Below are 18,529 nucleotides of genomic sequence, written 5' to 3' on the forward strand. Positions count from 1 at the left end.
GGGTAGCTCAAGTCCTCAAATGAATTGCTTTCCCCTCTATTAAAACCCTCAAAAGCCAGCCAGGCTATATCCAGGTATAAAGGTCAGGTTGACATCCCAGTCATGGGACTCAGTCTTCTTTCATCTCTTATCCTGGCCTTAGCCTTCCTTTTATTGCTTTAGGAGTAGCCATGCCTGATGTGCAGAATCCCACAGCCAGGGAGGCAGCAGCTCTTCACCTAAAATTGCAGAATGTGCTGCTAAAAGTATGATGGGATTTTAGTAATTTGGCATCTATAAGAAAGGTTAAGAATATAAGAGCAGACTTAACTAGCTCAGGGCAAAATTCAACCTAGCACAGTATCTGTGCTCAAACATTGACCAGAAGTAGAAGCCTGGGGAAGAACAAGTACAGGAATAAAAATACATGTGATTCCTCCCCCTCTACTCTACTACTCAAATTTTAAGGTCAGTGACTTCCTGACGTAAGACAAATGACATTTCTGCATATTTATTAAGCCTCAGTAGATTTATTTTCCAAACACTTCCCAATTTCCCCTTGAAGCCACATGACCGTCCTTTGGCAAGGAGTGCCAGGACTCCACTGTGTGGTACATGAGGCCTTTTGCTCATTTTGAGTCTGACTGCTGTTAGTGCCATTGGATGCCTCTCATTTTTACTGTGGTGGAGACAGCAAGCACCTTTGACTTTTTCACTCTCTGTGTCATTTCCCATAAACAGTTACATATTTCCCTTTCAATGTCTCTTTTCCAGAGTAAAAAGACCCAGGATAGTCAAGTATTTCTCATGAGGAAGCTATTTAATGCCTTTGATAATATTGCTCCAGTGCTCCTATGGGACAAAAGAACTTGAATTGAAAAACAATCTCAACACATGGCTAAACCTTGGATTCATATTGAGGAAAGAAAAAATTTCTCTATTGCACTCTGTTTTCCTAGTATTTTGTGTGCTTTTTGGCTGCTACAATACCTTGAGCTGGGATTTTCGTAGAGTGTTGTGACAGAGGCCTGAGATACAACCATTAGCATCATGCCCATCATGTTCCACATGAAGTTTTAGAGTGCTGTTCCCAGGATGAGGATGATGACTTTTGTCCACAACAAGTTTATTCTGCTCAGTCACTCACCTGTGTAAGGTTGTTCAGTATGGCTGAGTGATTTGCAGTATAATGGTAGATGAAATTGCCAGCAAAACAGGAGTGAAAGACAATCCACATGAAGACACTTCCCACATGAAAGAGTCCTTTAGATTCTTGCTTTGCCAGCCCTGTGAGTTAATGTGGATGGAGTTTGGCCCTGTGTCTCTGGAGTTTAAATATTAAATAAGAGCTCCTAACACTAAAGAATAAACTACAGTTCTCTTTCCAAGAATCCAATACAGGGAATGGAAGCAAGGTGAGTGTTTTCATAATTTTCTGGTCTCATTTTCTTCCCATCAGTCATTCCCATGCAGTGCCATTGTGTTTCCACCTTCTACTGCTTCTATTTCTTACAGTCCTCTCTCTTGCTCCTGACCAGAGTCCCAGAGCAGGGACAAAGCCTCACCCACTCAGCACCCACTTTTTGCTGGGGTGCTGATCTCCCAATGGAGACTGTGCAAAGAGCACTAGCTGTAAACCAAGCACAGCTCTCCCCACCTGTGGAGTGAAGACAGAGCCACAGGGAACCTGCATCCCCTGACCCCCAGGAGAAGGGTGACATCCTGGTTCAGTGGCGGGGACCAGCAGCCTGAGCACTGTGACTGATGTGGGCTTTTGCTGCCAAAAAGAAAAGGATTCACTGTGACCTTGACCTTCATCTTTGCACCTTCCCTGGCGTGCAATGTGGTAGTTAATGATGAAGGAACAGCAATGGTTTGTCCTCACATAAAATCACATTTATTCGCTGCTAGTGGAGACTTGTTTCTCTACCTGAGATTTTGTTGGGTGTTAATGAATGGTTTTGCAGCTCTGGGCATCACACCCAGGACACATTGGTGATAATTCAGCATGCAGACAGTTTACTCCAGCAAGCAGAACAGAAACTACCTGGTCTGCTGTCTCATAGGAAAAAGATTTCCATGTTCCTCTCCCCCTGCTTAATTACTTTCAAAGCAGATAATTAAAAATATCAAAGGGAAGTATCACTGTCTCATTACATTCCTCATTCAAATGAACATAATATGTCAGGAAATTATTTTGAGCATGAAAGAAATAGGAAAAGCAGCCTAAGAGAGGATCAGTCTAATTCTTCAATTTTGTAGGAGAGAAAGAAGATTTAACTATTAATAAATTTTAAAAAAAGGTATTTTAACATAAGTAAAGGTTTAAAATAGATGCATTGACTATATATCTATGATTAACTGGCTGTATAACATATTTTTTTTCAGTTAAGTATAACTAAGGCTCCTAATAGCATAACCATTTTTGTTTACACTTTGCTGTACCTCAAATAAGAGTCTTGTCCTGGTAATTGCTCATGTTTCAGTGTTGAAGTCATTAAATAACACTTTTGTCAAATTAAAAGTTAAATATAAAAGGAGGCTTATTATCATCCACCAGCACTTACTTCCTATAAATTAGTGCTCATGTACTTTACTGAGGCAATACACTAGAAGAGATAATGGGGGAGAGATGGAAAAAAAATTATGAAATTGGTCAGCGCTTCTGGGAGTGAAAAACAGATCCCCTGTTGGTTTTTTTTTGGTTTTTTTTTTTTTTGGTAGCTCTGTTGCCATATTTTCCCATTTCTAAAATAGTTATATCATTGCTGAAACATTAATAATAAAAACAATTATTTGTAGGACTGACGTGCTTAATGCTCATGGAGCAGTTCCACTGATATCACCATGACACCACAAGTGGCGAGCTAAATGTAAGATCATTTCAAGGACTTAAATGTATAGATTTTATTCATCAGCCTTTTAAATATATTCAATGCTTTAAATCTATGGTGTTTATCAACAAGAGTCAGCTTTCCAATTAAAATGTAACAATGAAATATTCATACACCTTCACTACAAAGTGACACAGTGCAGAAAACCAAAGCTAGATATCTAACTAATACACACTGGCCTAAACAAAGCAACAAAAGCCACTGCTCAGCACAGGAGTCTTATGTTGGGAAGCAGCATGAAAAAACAAAGTAGAAAAAATTGCCAATTTTTACAGCACTCTTCATTCACCTCTGTCAAAAATGGAGTGAAATCAAAAAGTTTGAAGAAAATTTTAAACTTGGCCACAAGATGTATTTCATTTGTCTTATTATAGTATCACCTAAAACCCCCAATGGAACTGTTTGTACCCTAAATGCTTGCAGTCTAAGCAATGTTTTGCATATAACAATTGCAAAAGCTTCTATGCTCTATTTTGAAGATGTCTTGTTAGGATTTAAATGTCACAATCCTGATAAGGCAAAATCATGCTGGAGCAGGAAAAGTTGAGTCTCTTGGCCTCTTTTAACTGCTTGAGAAGACAGCTGGAGGAAAAGACACGCCAGGAGAAATGGCAAAATCTAAATTAGACTCCTAAAATGCTATTTCAGGTTTAATGATCAAGGGTGTTAACTCAATGATTTATACCTGTAATTTTGAAACTGATGTCTGTAATTAACTAATGATTTTGCAGAGCTTTTATATTCTCTGAGGAAAGGGTAAACTCTGCAAGTTTTGTGGTTGCAAGCAGCTGCACAACAACAGCCTCCAGAAGTAAATGGCAAGGGCAAAGTCAAGGCTTGGACTGTCCTCCTGACAAGGCACTGATTGGCACTCATTGAGCTCAAACAGAATAATTTATAGCCACTGGCAAATGGGGTCCAGGTAACCTTCCTCTGATGGGAGGATTTTCAGGTTTTGGACTAATGATACCACCGACACAAAGATCCATGTGATGACTATATGCAGAGATAGCTCAATTTCAATAGGATTCTGGTCCAGGGTTCAGGTTCCTAAAGTAACAGGGCTGTGTTATCAACTCAAGCTGCACCAGGGGAGATTTAGATTGAACATCAGAAGGAATTTCTTTAAGAAAAGGGTTGTTGAGCATTGCACAGACTGCCCAGAGAGGTGACACCATCACTGTCCCTGGAGGCGTTGAAGAAATCTCTGGACATGGTCTCAGTGCCATGGCCTAGTTGACAATGTGGTGATCAGTCAGAGGTTGGATAACCAATTATATTTATTATTTCCCAGTATAGATTACATGGATGGCTATACCCTCTACTCTTCAGAGTTCCTTGCCAGCACTTGGGCGCAGTGCTGGGTCATTATTGTGCATTAAGACCAGTCACTGTGCTTGACACAAACCCTTCTGGAATGGGGAGCTTTGGGAGTTAAGATGGAGACATGGCTCAGATTCTGGAGACCTGCTTAAATCTGGAAGGGAAAACATGAAAACAGAATTGAAAGTCCTGGATAGAGCAGGTAACTGTACACAGGTACTGTTACATTACACTGCAGTAATGGGAGCCATGGTATTTACTGGTTTGGCATGAAAAAAGCAGGAGTGGCTGGACCTTGTTTAGTGAAACCAAGTATGGATGACTTAAGGTCTGGGGGACTTGTCGTCTCCTGTCTTGTTTGCTGCTGTTGCCCTTGGCAGATTCATCCAACAGCAAGGCTGAGTGTGAACTCCAAAAATGAGAAAAGCCACCACACAATAGTCACTGCCAAGCACACACCAGTGTGGACAGAGAGTCTGCAGAGATGAGATGCCTTTATCAGCACCCACACAAGCACACTCAGCACTTGAACCAGCCACAGCCTGATCCTGCTCCTCCTTGCCAGCTCACCAAGATTGTGCTTTCCAAATGACCATGCAGACACCCCAGCTTGATTGATTTAAAGGCACACAAACCAGACATTAAGTCCATCCACAATCCCACCTCTTTATCCTAGATCCAGTCCTGGGTTTTTCAGTTTTTTATCCTTAAATCACTGGCTGATCCGGCTTGAAATTTGGTAGCAAATCATGTCCATATTGCCCTATTCACAGCCAGAAAATGGAACAAAGTCAACAAAATGGAAATAAAGTTTGAGGAGACAATATGACAGATTGTTGTGATTAGGTAAGTGCACTGACTGCTATCTCACTTACTCAGGCCCAGTCGTATTTATCCTTCTTCCTCTGCTTTTTCCCACATGTGCATTCTGATCATAGAGGAGAAAAGGTTGCCATTTTGGAGTTTACTGAGGCAAAATTCATTAGAAGCTGCTCAATAGTTTTTGTGAATTATATTTTAAGTCATCAAGTATTAATGAAGAAAAATGGACAGGATATTATGTGCAGTTCATTAGAAATTATTGCTGTCTGAAGTAATCTAGGATGGACCGTCCTAGACAACACTGATTGTTTTCTGCCATGGTAAGGTTAAACAAGACCATTAATTAAACTAAGTCAGGGTGTGTGTGGAGCTACATGTATATTCTTTTGAAAAGCAAAATAAGTCTACACTGGATTTCCATCATCTCATAAAACCAGGAAATTGTCAATATTAATAGTACTGTCAAGACACCACAGAAAGAATTACAGAGACAAAAGTGATGGAGGCAGCACCATTATTACTTTCTGTGAAGCTTTTACTGCTGAACAGAAAAAAGCGATGGTTTGGCCATAGCAGGAACTCATGTGACAGCCAATGTGACAACAGTGTCAGTTTAAAACAGAAGAGTGGCAATTGGTCTTGTTGAAATATATATGTTGCTGCTTTTTTGGACACAGAAGACAGTATTACAAAGATGTCCACAGAGTTCACAAGAGTTGAAAGATTTTTTGACCTTCCATCAGTTTCATTTTATAGAATCAGGGAACTTTTTACCATAGGTGCTTCCTCCTCTTCTACACTTAGTCATAAAATGCTTCTTGGAGTCACACCAGAACATGAATGATCATATTGCATAAGGCAAAATACTGCCAATATTTTTATCACTTTACTTGCGTTCGAAGCATATCAAGCATACTAATTAAGTCATTCTACAGAGAAGCTGTAAAACAACCCAATGCACTTACAATCTGTCTTATTATAGCATACAGTGGGTCAACCAGATAATAAACAAGGAAAGATCAATTGTAGCTGTTGGGGGTATTGGATAAGGCTTATGTTCAGGCTTGGATAAAGTTCTAGGGCATTGACATTTTTCCAGGAATTCATTAGGCTAAGTTCCATGTGGGAGTCAGTTGAGCATCTTCACTGAAATCAGCTCTTGGCAGCAGGCAATGGAGCCAGGCAATGCAATGAACCTTTAGCTCAGGTGTGCCTCTAACTGCTGGGTCTGGGAGTGCAGTAATCAGATAGTGCTGCAGGAAAGCACACTGTCAGTAAGCAGTACTTTTAGTAACAATTTTTCTGGGCAGCCATCTGGTCACAGGGAGTGCAGTGGTGTTTCTGTGTTTATGCCTTGTGTTTTAGGTGTGGCTGAGGACATGGGGCAGGGGCTCAAGAAGTAGCTGGTACTGTCTGCCTATGGCTAGGCACTGTGTTCAGCTAGAGGAGTGCTACAAGCTCCCAGCAATGGGGGAACATTATTACATTTTCTAGGAATTTCTAAAAAAATTGTTAGATTAATTAGCTTGCTAACAGGAGGTGAAAAGTATTATCCTTTACAGCTGAACATGTGACACTGAGTTGTAAATTGCAAGATTTTGCCGTTTTAAGGGAACAAGACTTGATGTACTAAATGTGAGATCAGTTCTCCTGTGTGACTTAAACTCACTAGGGAATGGTGAGTAAGTGTGGTGGGGAGTAGGCTCGAGGCACTGAAGTGAATTCTTAAATAAAATAAAAGTTTGTGGGAGATTTCTCAGCTCCAAATTCCAGGTGGAAGAGAAATCCTTTATGCAGCTAATTCCCATAATGTGTCACATACACATATATGTAGAATTTTCCTAACAGAGCTGGCGCTGGGAGCACAAGAATCCCATGCAGTGTTTCAGTCTGGAAGAGCCCAACCTTTGTTTGCCCCTGGGCTCCTGGGATGATTTATGTGCCTGTTCAGTGAACTGTTGTTGGAAACTGAACTGCAATAACTTTGGATTTTCTGAGGAAGCAAGGTAGGGAGGCATTTTTTTCAGGTCAGTTGGTACCAAAACTTTCTATTTTGGCATCTTCTTGGAGTTTTAGGTTGGCCTAATAAGGATTTGTGCAGGGAGGAGGACAGTGGTTAGTTGACTCTGCTCTCTTTTGCTAGCCAAATGAGAAATTTTCCCTAGTCCTCCACCCATTTTCACTCTTCCAGCTACCAGGGAGTAATCTGTTAATTTTCTCAATTTGCCCGGTGGAAACACTGCTAGTGTTTCTGAACAACAGTTCTGCTGTTGTGTCTGGAATTACCCACTCTGAGAGCAGCTGTGTGAAGTGTCCCAGCCAAGGAACCAATGCCAAGGGCTAAGGGAAGTCTGAAAGCTGAGGAGCTAAAATACGACTCTGAAACATGATTATGAAAATAACACCTTCTCACCCAACATTTTGCCACTTGTTGGGATTGAACAAAGTAGTTGAGGTTTGTTCTGGAGGTCATCTGCTCAAATAGGGGCCACCTTCAGTGTGCTACCTAGGACAATTCCAGATGGCTTTAGAACATCTCCAGGGATGGAGTCCCTACGAAATTTCTGGACAACCTGTACTACTACCTGGACATCTTCACAGTAAAATGGTTCCTGATGCTCAGATGGAGCCTCCAGTGTTTCAGTTTGTGCCCATTGCTTTTTGTCCAGTCCCTGGGCACCCCTGAAAAAGAGTTTGTTTTTTTATTTAGCTTACTCTGACTTCACTTGTAAAATTTGAGAAAGATGTCCAGAAAGTAAATTATCTGAGATATCAAGATGCTCAGTAGGATTTATCTTAAAATACCTTGTCTGAAACCAGATATTTCCTCCACATTGCAAGCAGTTCAGGGGGAAGGTTTCACCATATTCAGTACCCTTCACTGCACTAGTACTAAGACATGAGAGTTATAATGTCTTCAAGAAATACACTGTTATTGTGTGGGTTCTTGGAGACATCATCTCCTAATGAGCTGTATATTCTCTCTCACACTCAAAGTGAAAAGCTCAGTAAACAGTCTGAACTTATCCAGTGCTGCTTGTTCACAGCAACCACTGCATGTCAAAGCTTTGTTTTGAAAAGATTTTTGCCTGCTCTCACAGTGAATTTTTTACCTTGCTCTGCATTTTAAATATACACTTTGAGGTTTGAAGCACTCCTTGTTTTGTGAAGGGACTGGATCCTGTTTGGCTTTTACTTCTGCTGTTATATCCAGCCTTGTTTATGCCTGCTCCTTATCCAGAGTGCCTGACACCTGGCATCTCTCATGACTGGCTTATGCTTGGTGGTTTTTTTTCGGGCAAGATCTGGTTTTTGTCAAATTCACTGTGTGCCATTAGCCATGGTGAAATGCCAAGGTCAAATCTCTCCCCATATATTTTGTCTATCATATAATCCTCATTTGACAAAGCACTATTACACTGATTAAGGGGGTTATACAATGCTCATAAATCTTCCATTTCTCTGTTTGCACTTGATAAATTGTGCTTGGCCATCACTGGAGGGGCAGATGGACTGCCAAGTGCAAAACACCCATCCTGAAGGCAGCATCTAAGGCAGCATGGAGTTGAAGGTGGCCAAAATCATAATTCATGCAAAATAACCTTCTTGGATGCTTCAGCTCTTGTAGCTACTCCTACAAGGCTGCCAGTTTGTTTAACTGTAACCACTAACGCATATCTTGCTAAATCAAGCTCCAGACAAGGCAGCCTACTGGGGACTGGAGGGAATCTCTCATGTATCTTTCTCTGGCAGCTCTGTGAGCAGGCTGGTCTGACAACAGACCAGCAGACTTGCTCACTCTTGTGTGCATGCACAACAAATAAAATATGTTCTGGTAGTCCTGCAAGGGGACAATTCAGTCTTTTGCATCCTTTCCCTTTTTTACCCTCGTAAATATGACTCCAGGCATAGCAAACAACATTAATATTATTCTCAAAGAAAATTGAATATCACAGAATATTGGGAATGATATGAAAAGGTTTTTCTATGACTCTTTCTTGTGAATTACAAGGTTTCTGATTATTTAGCAGGTGAAATAATCATCGCCTTATTCCCAGCCTCATTCTAGAAGTAATTTTTTATTAAGTGAAAGTGGTGTTTTTCAGGAAACATGATAAGATCCTTCCTCTTCCTCCCCTTTTGTAATAGTATAGGTAAGAGTTTAGATCCTCCACAAAATAGGTCAGGCCAATGAAATAATTCTCTTATATTTAATGACTCCCCTTATCCAAGTCTTTTTATGCTGTCTTAATCTAGGATACAGGCCTTTTATAAGAGATTCTTCAGTTTCTTTCCCTTGTCTTCTGCCAAGCTTCAGTATTGTTCCTTTCCTCACTTTCTGGACTACAAGTTTAACCATACTCCATGTTTCCTTCATCATAGAAACAAATACTCTGGGGGTTTTGTCCACTGCACTGATCAGAGTGGTATCAATGAATATTGCAACAGATAACTTTCTAGCTTTGCTTGTAGTTTTTTGTATGAAGTACCTCTGTTGACCCTTGCAAGCACTCAAATTCTTACTCTAATATTAAAAAAAACATACCAATAGGACAAGGAAAAGACATCTGTCTGGCCGCTATCAATATCTGATCTAGGTTCCGGTGGCTGGGCTGTTTGTTCATGTGCATCTCCAATGGGGGAAAAAAATAAATATGAATCATGGCCAGACAAAGGCAGTGATATAAAGAATGCATGTCCAGTATGATGCTTAGTATGGTTGCAGCAAGAATTCTCTTGTCGGTAGTGTGCTCGGGAGATTTTTGATTTCACAGTTCAAACATGAGAATATGGCTTTCTGAAACAGAATTTCAGAGTTTGATGAACAGCAAACAGTTGCACGCAACTCCGCAGTTGGTTCCAATTTCACCTAAACCAATTCACCAATATGTCACAGATGTTATATTGGTTTCTTGCTGAACTCCACTGGTTTTCCACATGAAGGTGCTTAGCAGCATAATCTCATGTCTTAATATAATTCCTACTAGGAGCTATACTTGTAGAGAATCTCCTTGGAATGTAGATGAAATCAGGTTTATGAGGACAGCTTTTAAGTGAAGTTGAGATTGCAGTGGATTGGGTTTGGGAGCACATCTTAGAAACAAAAGAAAGACTAAATCATTGTTATGGTTTAATACACCAGAATATTTATTATCAGCTTGCTAGATTATACCACTACACATGAAGACCCATGAAAAATCTCTGTCTGGTGATGCATGGAGATACTGTGTATGTTCAGAATGCATATACAAACAAGTAATGCCATAACAGTTCAGTATTCCAGTCTATGCTAAACCACATTGTTTCCCTGTGTGGGGAAATCCACTGATACTCCTACTTAGGCAGTTGCTTCAATATTTATATTTACTTCTGTCACAACCTTTCCTCAATTTGCTTAGTACTCTAACAATGGATATAAATAATCTGAACTTTGCAGATGTCCTTCAATTTTTATTAGTTTTAAGTGGAAAAAATGAGGCAGACTTGAGTGATGATAAAGAGTGTTCCCTCTGGTGATCCACTTTTATTTCTCTAACCTTGTAAGACCACTAATGTGTCTGGCAATCCACGAAGGGGTAATTTCAGAAAGACTTGCAGAACTTCTGGATCTGCTTGTCCAAATTCTTCCTTTGTTCAGCTATCTGACAATCTAAGATCTGCACCTCAGGAGAGATCCTCCTATTTAATGGAGCTCTGCAGTCCAATCTATTCTCACTTCTAGAGTCACTCTCTGAGCCCTGCATACTGCCCTTAACAAAGTTAGGAAAGTGTTATAATAGCTAAGAGGTGGTCAATGTTTTTAAGAGATGAAAGAATCATGTACACTTATGTTCATGCCTTTGAGAAAACAAAATGTTCTGTGCAAAACTCTACTTTGAGAGTCATTCTTCCAAAAGAGAACCTGAGAACAAAGCATCATTCTATCCCAAGGGATATGCTGTGCTTCTGGTCTTTGTTCAGGCTTGCTTGGTGTTTGCACTGAAAGGAAAAGAAGAAGCAGTGCGTGCAATTGTGTTGGCTCTCCATGTTAATATCTGCAGCAGTGACTAATGTCTGTTGTCACATATTCCCACAAGGAATAACATCCCAGACAGTGAACTCTCAGAAAGTGCCAGGAAGCTTTTTGCATTCCTGTTCAAAGGCTTTGGCATTTTCTGTACTAACAGTGAATGCAACATCCCAATATTTCAATTCTTTTCAGTCTGGAAAAAGTTAAATGAGCCTACAGCTGAATGTTTGCAGACTTGTACTTTGTACCCAAGTTCTATCAGTCCACTGAGATTTGAGATTGTTTTGAACACGTCTGTCAGCATGTTCAGCTGGAGATGAGTGTTAACTGGGTATATTCAAGGCAATATTACTGATCCATTTTGTGAGAGTTGAATCAAGCTCCAGAGGTGAAAGAGAATAACCAGTGTTTTCCCCTCAGTTCACAAAGGCTGATGAGTAAATTGTCAGGTAGAAAACTTCTGCATTTTCCTCCCTAGAAATTTACACTCCATTTTATCATACAATTTTCAGATTTTCTTGACATTAAAATTGTCTATATGTATGATGGTGACTTCTAATTCAAGCACATGGCCTTCCCCTGTTCCATGCTTCATTTCTAGAAATTATCTGGGAACTTTCAATTCTTCCTCTGTTGATAGCATCTTCGCTGTGTCAAACACTGTTGTCTCGGGCTTGAGAAAATGGTCAGATGCTGGGGATGCTGAACAGGTGGTTGGAATTGTTCTCCCTTATTTTAGTTATGTGGCTCCTAAAAAAGCTAGCTGATCTACAAAACAGCACATATACACGTGGGTATGGTATGTTAATTTATGGAGAGGAATATGAGGCTGAAATGCAAGGCTTTCTCTTTCATTAGTGACACTTCAAGAGACTTCCTAAGCCTTTGAAACCTAGTTATCATATTAAATTTGACTTATTATTATTTTATGTGATTATTATTCCAGAACATTACACTGCTTTGTAATATTTCAAAGTTGTGCACGTGGATCAGGGCAATCCCAAGCATGAATACAGGCGTGGTGAAGAATGGATTGAAAGTAGCCCTGAGGATAAATACTTGGAGATGTTGGTTGATGAGAAGCCCAGCTTGGCCCATCAGTGTGCACTTGCAGCACAGAAGACCAACCACATCCTGGGCTGCACCAAGAGCAGTGTGACATGCAAGGCAAGGCAGGGGATTAATTTTGTCCCTCTACTCTGCCTTTGTGAGACCCCATGTAAAATCCGGCATCCCAGGTAAGGAGCATGTAGACCTATTTTAGTGGCTATGGAGAGGGGCCACAAAGATGATCAGACAGCTGGAGAACCTTTGCTAGGGAAACAGAGTGAGAGAGCTGGGACTCTTCCTACTGGAGGACAGGAGGATCCAGGGAGACCTTACAGTACCTTTCAGTACCTAAATGGGGCTATGAGAGAGCTGGAAAGGGACTTTTACCCAGAGCATATAGAGTTAGGATAAGGGTAATGGCTTAGAACTGAAAGACTGTACTTTTAGGTTACATATTACTGGAACAGGTTGCCCAGAGAAGTTCTGGAAGCACCAGCCCTGGCAGGATTCAAGGCCAGGTTGGATGGGGTTCTGAGCAGCCTCCTCTAGTGGAAGGCATCCCTGCCTATGGCAGAGGGGTTGAAATACATGACCTTAAGTCCTTTTCCAAACCAAACCATTCAATAATTCTAAAATGCTTTTCTTAATTCAAAGAGGCTCATTTGTAAGCTCAGTTTGAGGAAGGATAGTCCCTCAATTTTTTTTTTTTCCTTTGGAAACAAAATTACTTTGGAGCACTTCTTTCTGGTCTTCTCTTATCATGATAAAGCTTAAGTGAGCTTAAGGTTGGGCTCAGGTCTGCTGGGATGGATACATAAGAGAGATGGATGCTTTTCTATTAAAAAAGAGGTGGAATCATGCTGATCTGCTGTTATTGCACTCTTTTAAAAGGATGAGAGTGCTGGGAGTAAATTTAGAACATGATATTAGGATAAAAATTCAAACAAATTTATCGCATCTTGTTTGCAAAATCTTTTTATTAAATTCAGCAAGAGAAAAATATTCCTCTTTTCCCCCAAAGGACTTTTTCCGAAACATTTATATAGCGCTGTAACATTTACACAGTGCTCTATGCTGCTGACATGCTTCTTACCTGGGTGAGTGGAGACAGGAGAAGTACATGGATGATGAGCTATTATGGATAAAAAGGAAAGAGAGAAATTAAGCAGAAGGATTAGGGAGGAGCACTGGACTGTGAGCAAACGAGGGCTGAACCTGGAGGGAAGTTATTGCAGAACACAAGAGAAGAAAGTTAAATTACTTGTGTGTGCCAATACTTTGGGAAAGAATGAGAATGCAGAACAACAAAGCAGCATAAACAGGGGGAAGAGCAGATGTCTAATCAACCTAATTTTTTTTAGAGTGAAATAATTCCTAAATGTTCCTGTAGAAGTGTGAGCCATTTGTCAGGAGCCCTGCTGGTTAAATTAATGTAGCAGTGACTCTATGTTTAGAGACAATAGAGGCTCAGTTATCAATTCACATACACCCACCTAAATCAGAATTTCATGCTATGGTAAAAATCATGCAGGGAAAGACAGCAATCCCCAGGTCTGTGCTGCATAGAAAATACTTCTACCCTGCAAGGATTAAGAGCGTGGCCTCTGCTGTATACGGACTCAGAGTGCAGGAGGAAAATCTCACCAATCTTGTAACCTATCTGCTGCTACACCCAAAATTATAAAAGTATTTTAAGCCTACACTAGATCAGAAGCCCTGCTCTATTAAAAGTGAGGTTATAGCTCAGTTTAAGGAATTTCTAGAGAGCACCATATATATGTAGACTTCACACATTTACGATATATAGTGTAATATGTAAATTATAATGGAAGTTCTCAGGCCATTTTCATATGCAGAATTCAACCTAAATTCTGAATACTCACCTCCATTAAAAGCTGCCCAAGTATCAGATAATGCTGCCAGCTTACACAGGATGATGATATAGTCAAACTTTTGTGTTAAAGGTGGATTGCAAAGGATGTATTTGTATCATGGGTCCATGGGAACAGCATTCAAAAAGTTGGTTGCATTCATGCAGTTGGCTGCCTGCCATTTGCAAGCTGGATTTTATTGTGTTGCATTCCTTGCATGAAAGCTTTTCTCTGTGGACACCCAAAGTCATTGAGGTTATTAAACCCCAGGGCATTAGAATTTCACAAGTCTTCATGGTGCTCCAGATGGAGATTTAACTTTCCTCCTTCACAGAGCAAGGCAATCTGTTTATGATGTTACATCAGGATCTGTGGAAAGTTATACAAAGCATTTGATTTTTCTCCTTCGAGGTTTTTGTCTCCAAGGGCTATTTTCTCCTATTTTGAGAGCTTCCAAAAGTGTTAGGAGTCTTTGCTGGATTTTGTTACTTTGGCTCAGAGATCCTATTTAAAATAAAATGGAAAAAAATTGTTAAATTATTGGAGTGGATGTGTCTATTGGTTTGAGACTTAGGGAAAATAATAATTTCTATACATAACTTCAGGTCCCTCTTCCCTCTCCTCTGTCCCCCAAGAATAGCTATAACATAAAACCAGAAAAGCTATTTTATGAAGACCTGGAACAGATTTACTATTGAAGCCAGTGGTGTTGTTCCCAGGTGGACCCAAGATTCATGATTCTAGTGTAGAAAAATCTTGCATTGGAGAACTTTAATAAAGCTCCAGTTATGTAAAACCCTGCAGAGCCAGATTCAGGAGTTTCCTACATGAAAGGTGATCTCTTGTGACATGTAGAGGGACATGAAGGGACTAAATAAACTGCCCAGTGGAAAAGGACTTGGGGGTGCTGGTCAACAGTGGCTGAACATGAACCAACTTGTCCCAAGGTGATCAAGAAGGCTGATGGCATCCTGGCCTGTACCAAAACCAGTGTGGCCAGGAGGACCAGGACAGAGATTGCCCCCCTGTATTCAGCACTGGTGAGGCCACACCTTCAGTGCTGTGTCCAGTTCTGGGCCTGTCACCATAATAAGGACATTGAAGCGGTGGAATGTCCAGAGAAGGACAGCAGAGCTGCTGAAAGGTTTGGAATCCAAGTATTATGATGAGTAGATGAGGGATCTGGGGTTGTTTAACCTGGAAAAAGGAAGCTGAGGGGAGATCTTAATGCTCTCTGAAAGTGCTGAAAGGAGATTATGACAGATGGGGGTCAGCTTCTCCCTTCCCAGCTATTGGTAGGACAAGGGGAAATGTCCTCAAGTGGTGCCAGTGAATTTCAGGTTGGATATTAGGAAAAATTTCTTAGTTGAAAGAGTGGCTAAACATTGGAGCAGGCTCCCCAGGAAAGTGAAGGATTTGCTATCCCTGGAAATGTTAAAAAAATGAATAGAGGTGACACTTTGTGTGTGTGGCTTAGAGGACCATATTTGGTCGAAGGTTGCACTTAATGATCTTGGAGGTCTTTCAATGGTTCTATGACAGTTTTTTTCTTAGGAACACTCAAAATTTCAAATGAAGTATTTTTTTTTTTTTTTAACTATTCATTCTTTCTTATAGAGGACCTTGAAAAACCAGCATCACAAAGAGATCAAGGCCAAAACTGTCTGTGTGAGATTGCATCTGAATAGGATTATTTGAGATCACAGACATTTGCAGGTGCACAACAGTCAAGGACAAAATGCTCCTCATAATTTTGATTGAGATGACAGCATGATGAGTGGCCATTCACACATGTGTGTACAGGATTTGAATTATCTGCTTTTCTCCTGCCCTGCCTAAGCAGGCACAAGTTTTTGAGAGTTGCCATGGAGTGTACCAGCTCAAGAGCTTCCAGCCCTCTTCATACATGGTCAGGAGGTTAAGTATAGGGTACCAAATAATAACTGAAGAAGGTTGATGCCTACATTTGTGAAAGCTAACCCTTGTGTGAAAGTGTCTTTATGACTACAAACACTGAAAGGATAGGAAGTAGCCTTTTTTTCCCTCCAAAGGAAGATGTGCAGCAATGCTACAGCTCAGTTCATTGCACAGATCTTAAAGCAAGAAGAGATGTGATTTGGTATTGTAATTCCTGAAAGCATAAAATAATCTTTTACTCCCCCTGGGCACTGCCACATCTTTCTATTTCTCTTGCTGAGTCACATTAAACAAAGCATCAAATAAAATTCATGATCTGACTGAACAGCCTCTCTTTGTCTAAGGGGTTGCAAAGAAAGACCTCCATACCAGGATCCAAAAAGCACTAAGGAGGGAGGGAATTTATGGAAAGAATATCTGCCTCATTGGGGATGATTAATGTGAAGGAAGAGCTCATTTATCTGGAAGGCACAGTGTTGGAGCAGACTCTGTAGGCAGGATGGGAAAATATTTGGCTGGAACAAAGAAAAAGTTGTCACTGCAGAAGGAAAAGGGAACAGAAAAAACCTTTCATGCTTATCAAAGATGCAGAAGGACCAGGTGCCTTTCTGTCTTCTGCAGGCGAATTGTCTTTGAGAAAAAAAGAAAACACTTCACTAAATGTCTTAGAGTCTTGTGGTGCTTTTGACCTTCAAATCCAGATTTTGACCTTCATCTCCAGCAACCATTCCCCCTCTCTGTGACAGATGTTAGGTGAAAGAGATATTTTGAACACACTGCCTCTTTGTGTTACCTTGCCCTTGCTTACACATGCCCAGTTTGACAGTGAGCCTGCAGTAAGTACTGGTAGCAGACAGAGTTTGCCAGTCCCCTTGCTATTGGAAATAAGATATAGAAGAGGGAATAACAATCTGCTCTGTATATCTGGGTTCATCTGATGTCACTGATGTTTAGGAACCACTACTTTGTCAGGTGTGGTGAAAAAGAATGCTATGTCCTAGTAGATCCTTGGCTGTTATTTGTACTAAAATATTCTTGGGGCTGTCTGTGCTAATGCCCTCCATGTGTCCTGGAGTATAGCAGCAGTGGTTATTCTAACTTTTATTTTTGGGACATCTCATAAGGTTTCAAAGGTTCAGCAGCACATAAACTATGAAGAGGAATCCAAGAGCTATGTCCAGGATGCTTTGTCTCCTCTATCTGTCTTTGTGCTGCTGAGTTGCTGGTGGCTCTTTTTAAATGAGAGCTGCTTGTGCAAGTAACCTAAAAGCTACTGGCCTCTTGATCATAACACAGTAAAATCTTTTTTCCAGGGTGGCCCAAAATTGAAAGAGGTCATTTATGGAAGTTGAAGATTGAATGGTTTAGGTAAAGGAATTTAAATAATCTAGGGAATTTTCAAAGGCAAACTAAATTGTATTAGTGTGGACAAAAAGGTCTTATATTGAGGGGTATATAACTGAAATGATTCCAGTGTTGTATTGGGCATCTGTGAACTTCATCTATATCCATTCCTTTGCAGGTTTATGCACAAGCACAGTTTTGATGAAATACCCAGGAAACATCCAGATGCAATTCAGTCAGATTCAGTATAAGGGTCACAGTAAATCTGGCGAGGCCACTCCAGAAATGAGCGTGATCTCATCAGTTACTTTTAGGAAAAAAATAATCAAAGTCATTGTATGGGAGAAATTTGTGATGTTGCTACTATACAAACCTTTTGCTAATATCTGTCATGTGTTACCATCTCTTTCTTACCTGGAAGACATCAAAACCAGTGACTTGGAAAAAAAAATTAAGAAGCATTTTACAATGAAAAAAGCATGGTTGCTGAGGATATTTTAGAATTAGATAATTTTTGTACCAGTATTCAGAATGAAAAATAAAAATAATAACTAATTCTTTTATTTAAAAAACTGTAAAGCAAACATGTAAAAGCATTATTCAACTATGTAAAATGGTTTACTGGGAAAAAAAAAACCACTATAAATTAGTTTTGACATGCTAATGTGGATCTTAAATGCCTGTCCTGTTCAGTTTGTATCTCACTACCACTGAAGTGAAGGTAGAGCAATTTTATATGTGACAGAGGTCTGGTAAAACACAGAGGTGAGCTGAAGAGACTCGAGGTCAGCAGAGTAAATGCAAATTTGCCTGAGCAGTTCAGAGGTAGCTGTATGGGGACAAAGACTTCCAAGCAGTTGTAAATTTGTGCCTGAATATGTCACGTAAATACTAAGAAGATGCTGAAGAATGCTTCTAAAGAGTCTCAAGGAGCTGTACATAAGAGGTTGTGTCTCTTGGCTGGGTTTTGGCCAGCTGCTCCTCAGGAGGTGTCTCCAATTGTGCAGGGCTTCTCTTTCCAGGGAGATTTGACAGTGTCTCTCCCTTTGGCTGGGGGTCACTGTCTGTAAAGGCTTTCCTAGCACTTCATTCACTTTCTTTTTGCTGCCTGAGATATGACTGTTCAGTCACAGACAGCTGTGTGCAGGAGTTTCTGGACACATGAAGAGTTTCTCTGGCCGCGTGAACTGTTCCATACAGGCAGCTGTCAGTGTAAAAGGAAATGACACTGCATGATGCAAGCAAGTGAGGACAAAGCCTATAAGTTTAATACAATCATGCTTATACTTCAACGTACTGCAAGCTTGTAAACTCACGTT

This window comes from Camarhynchus parvulus, chromosome 3, assembly GCF_901933205.1.
Source record: "Camarhynchus parvulus chromosome 3, STF_HiC, whole genome shotgun sequence".
Classification (NCBI taxonomy): Eukaryota; Metazoa; Chordata; class Aves; order Passeriformes; family Thraupidae; genus Camarhynchus; species Camarhynchus parvulus.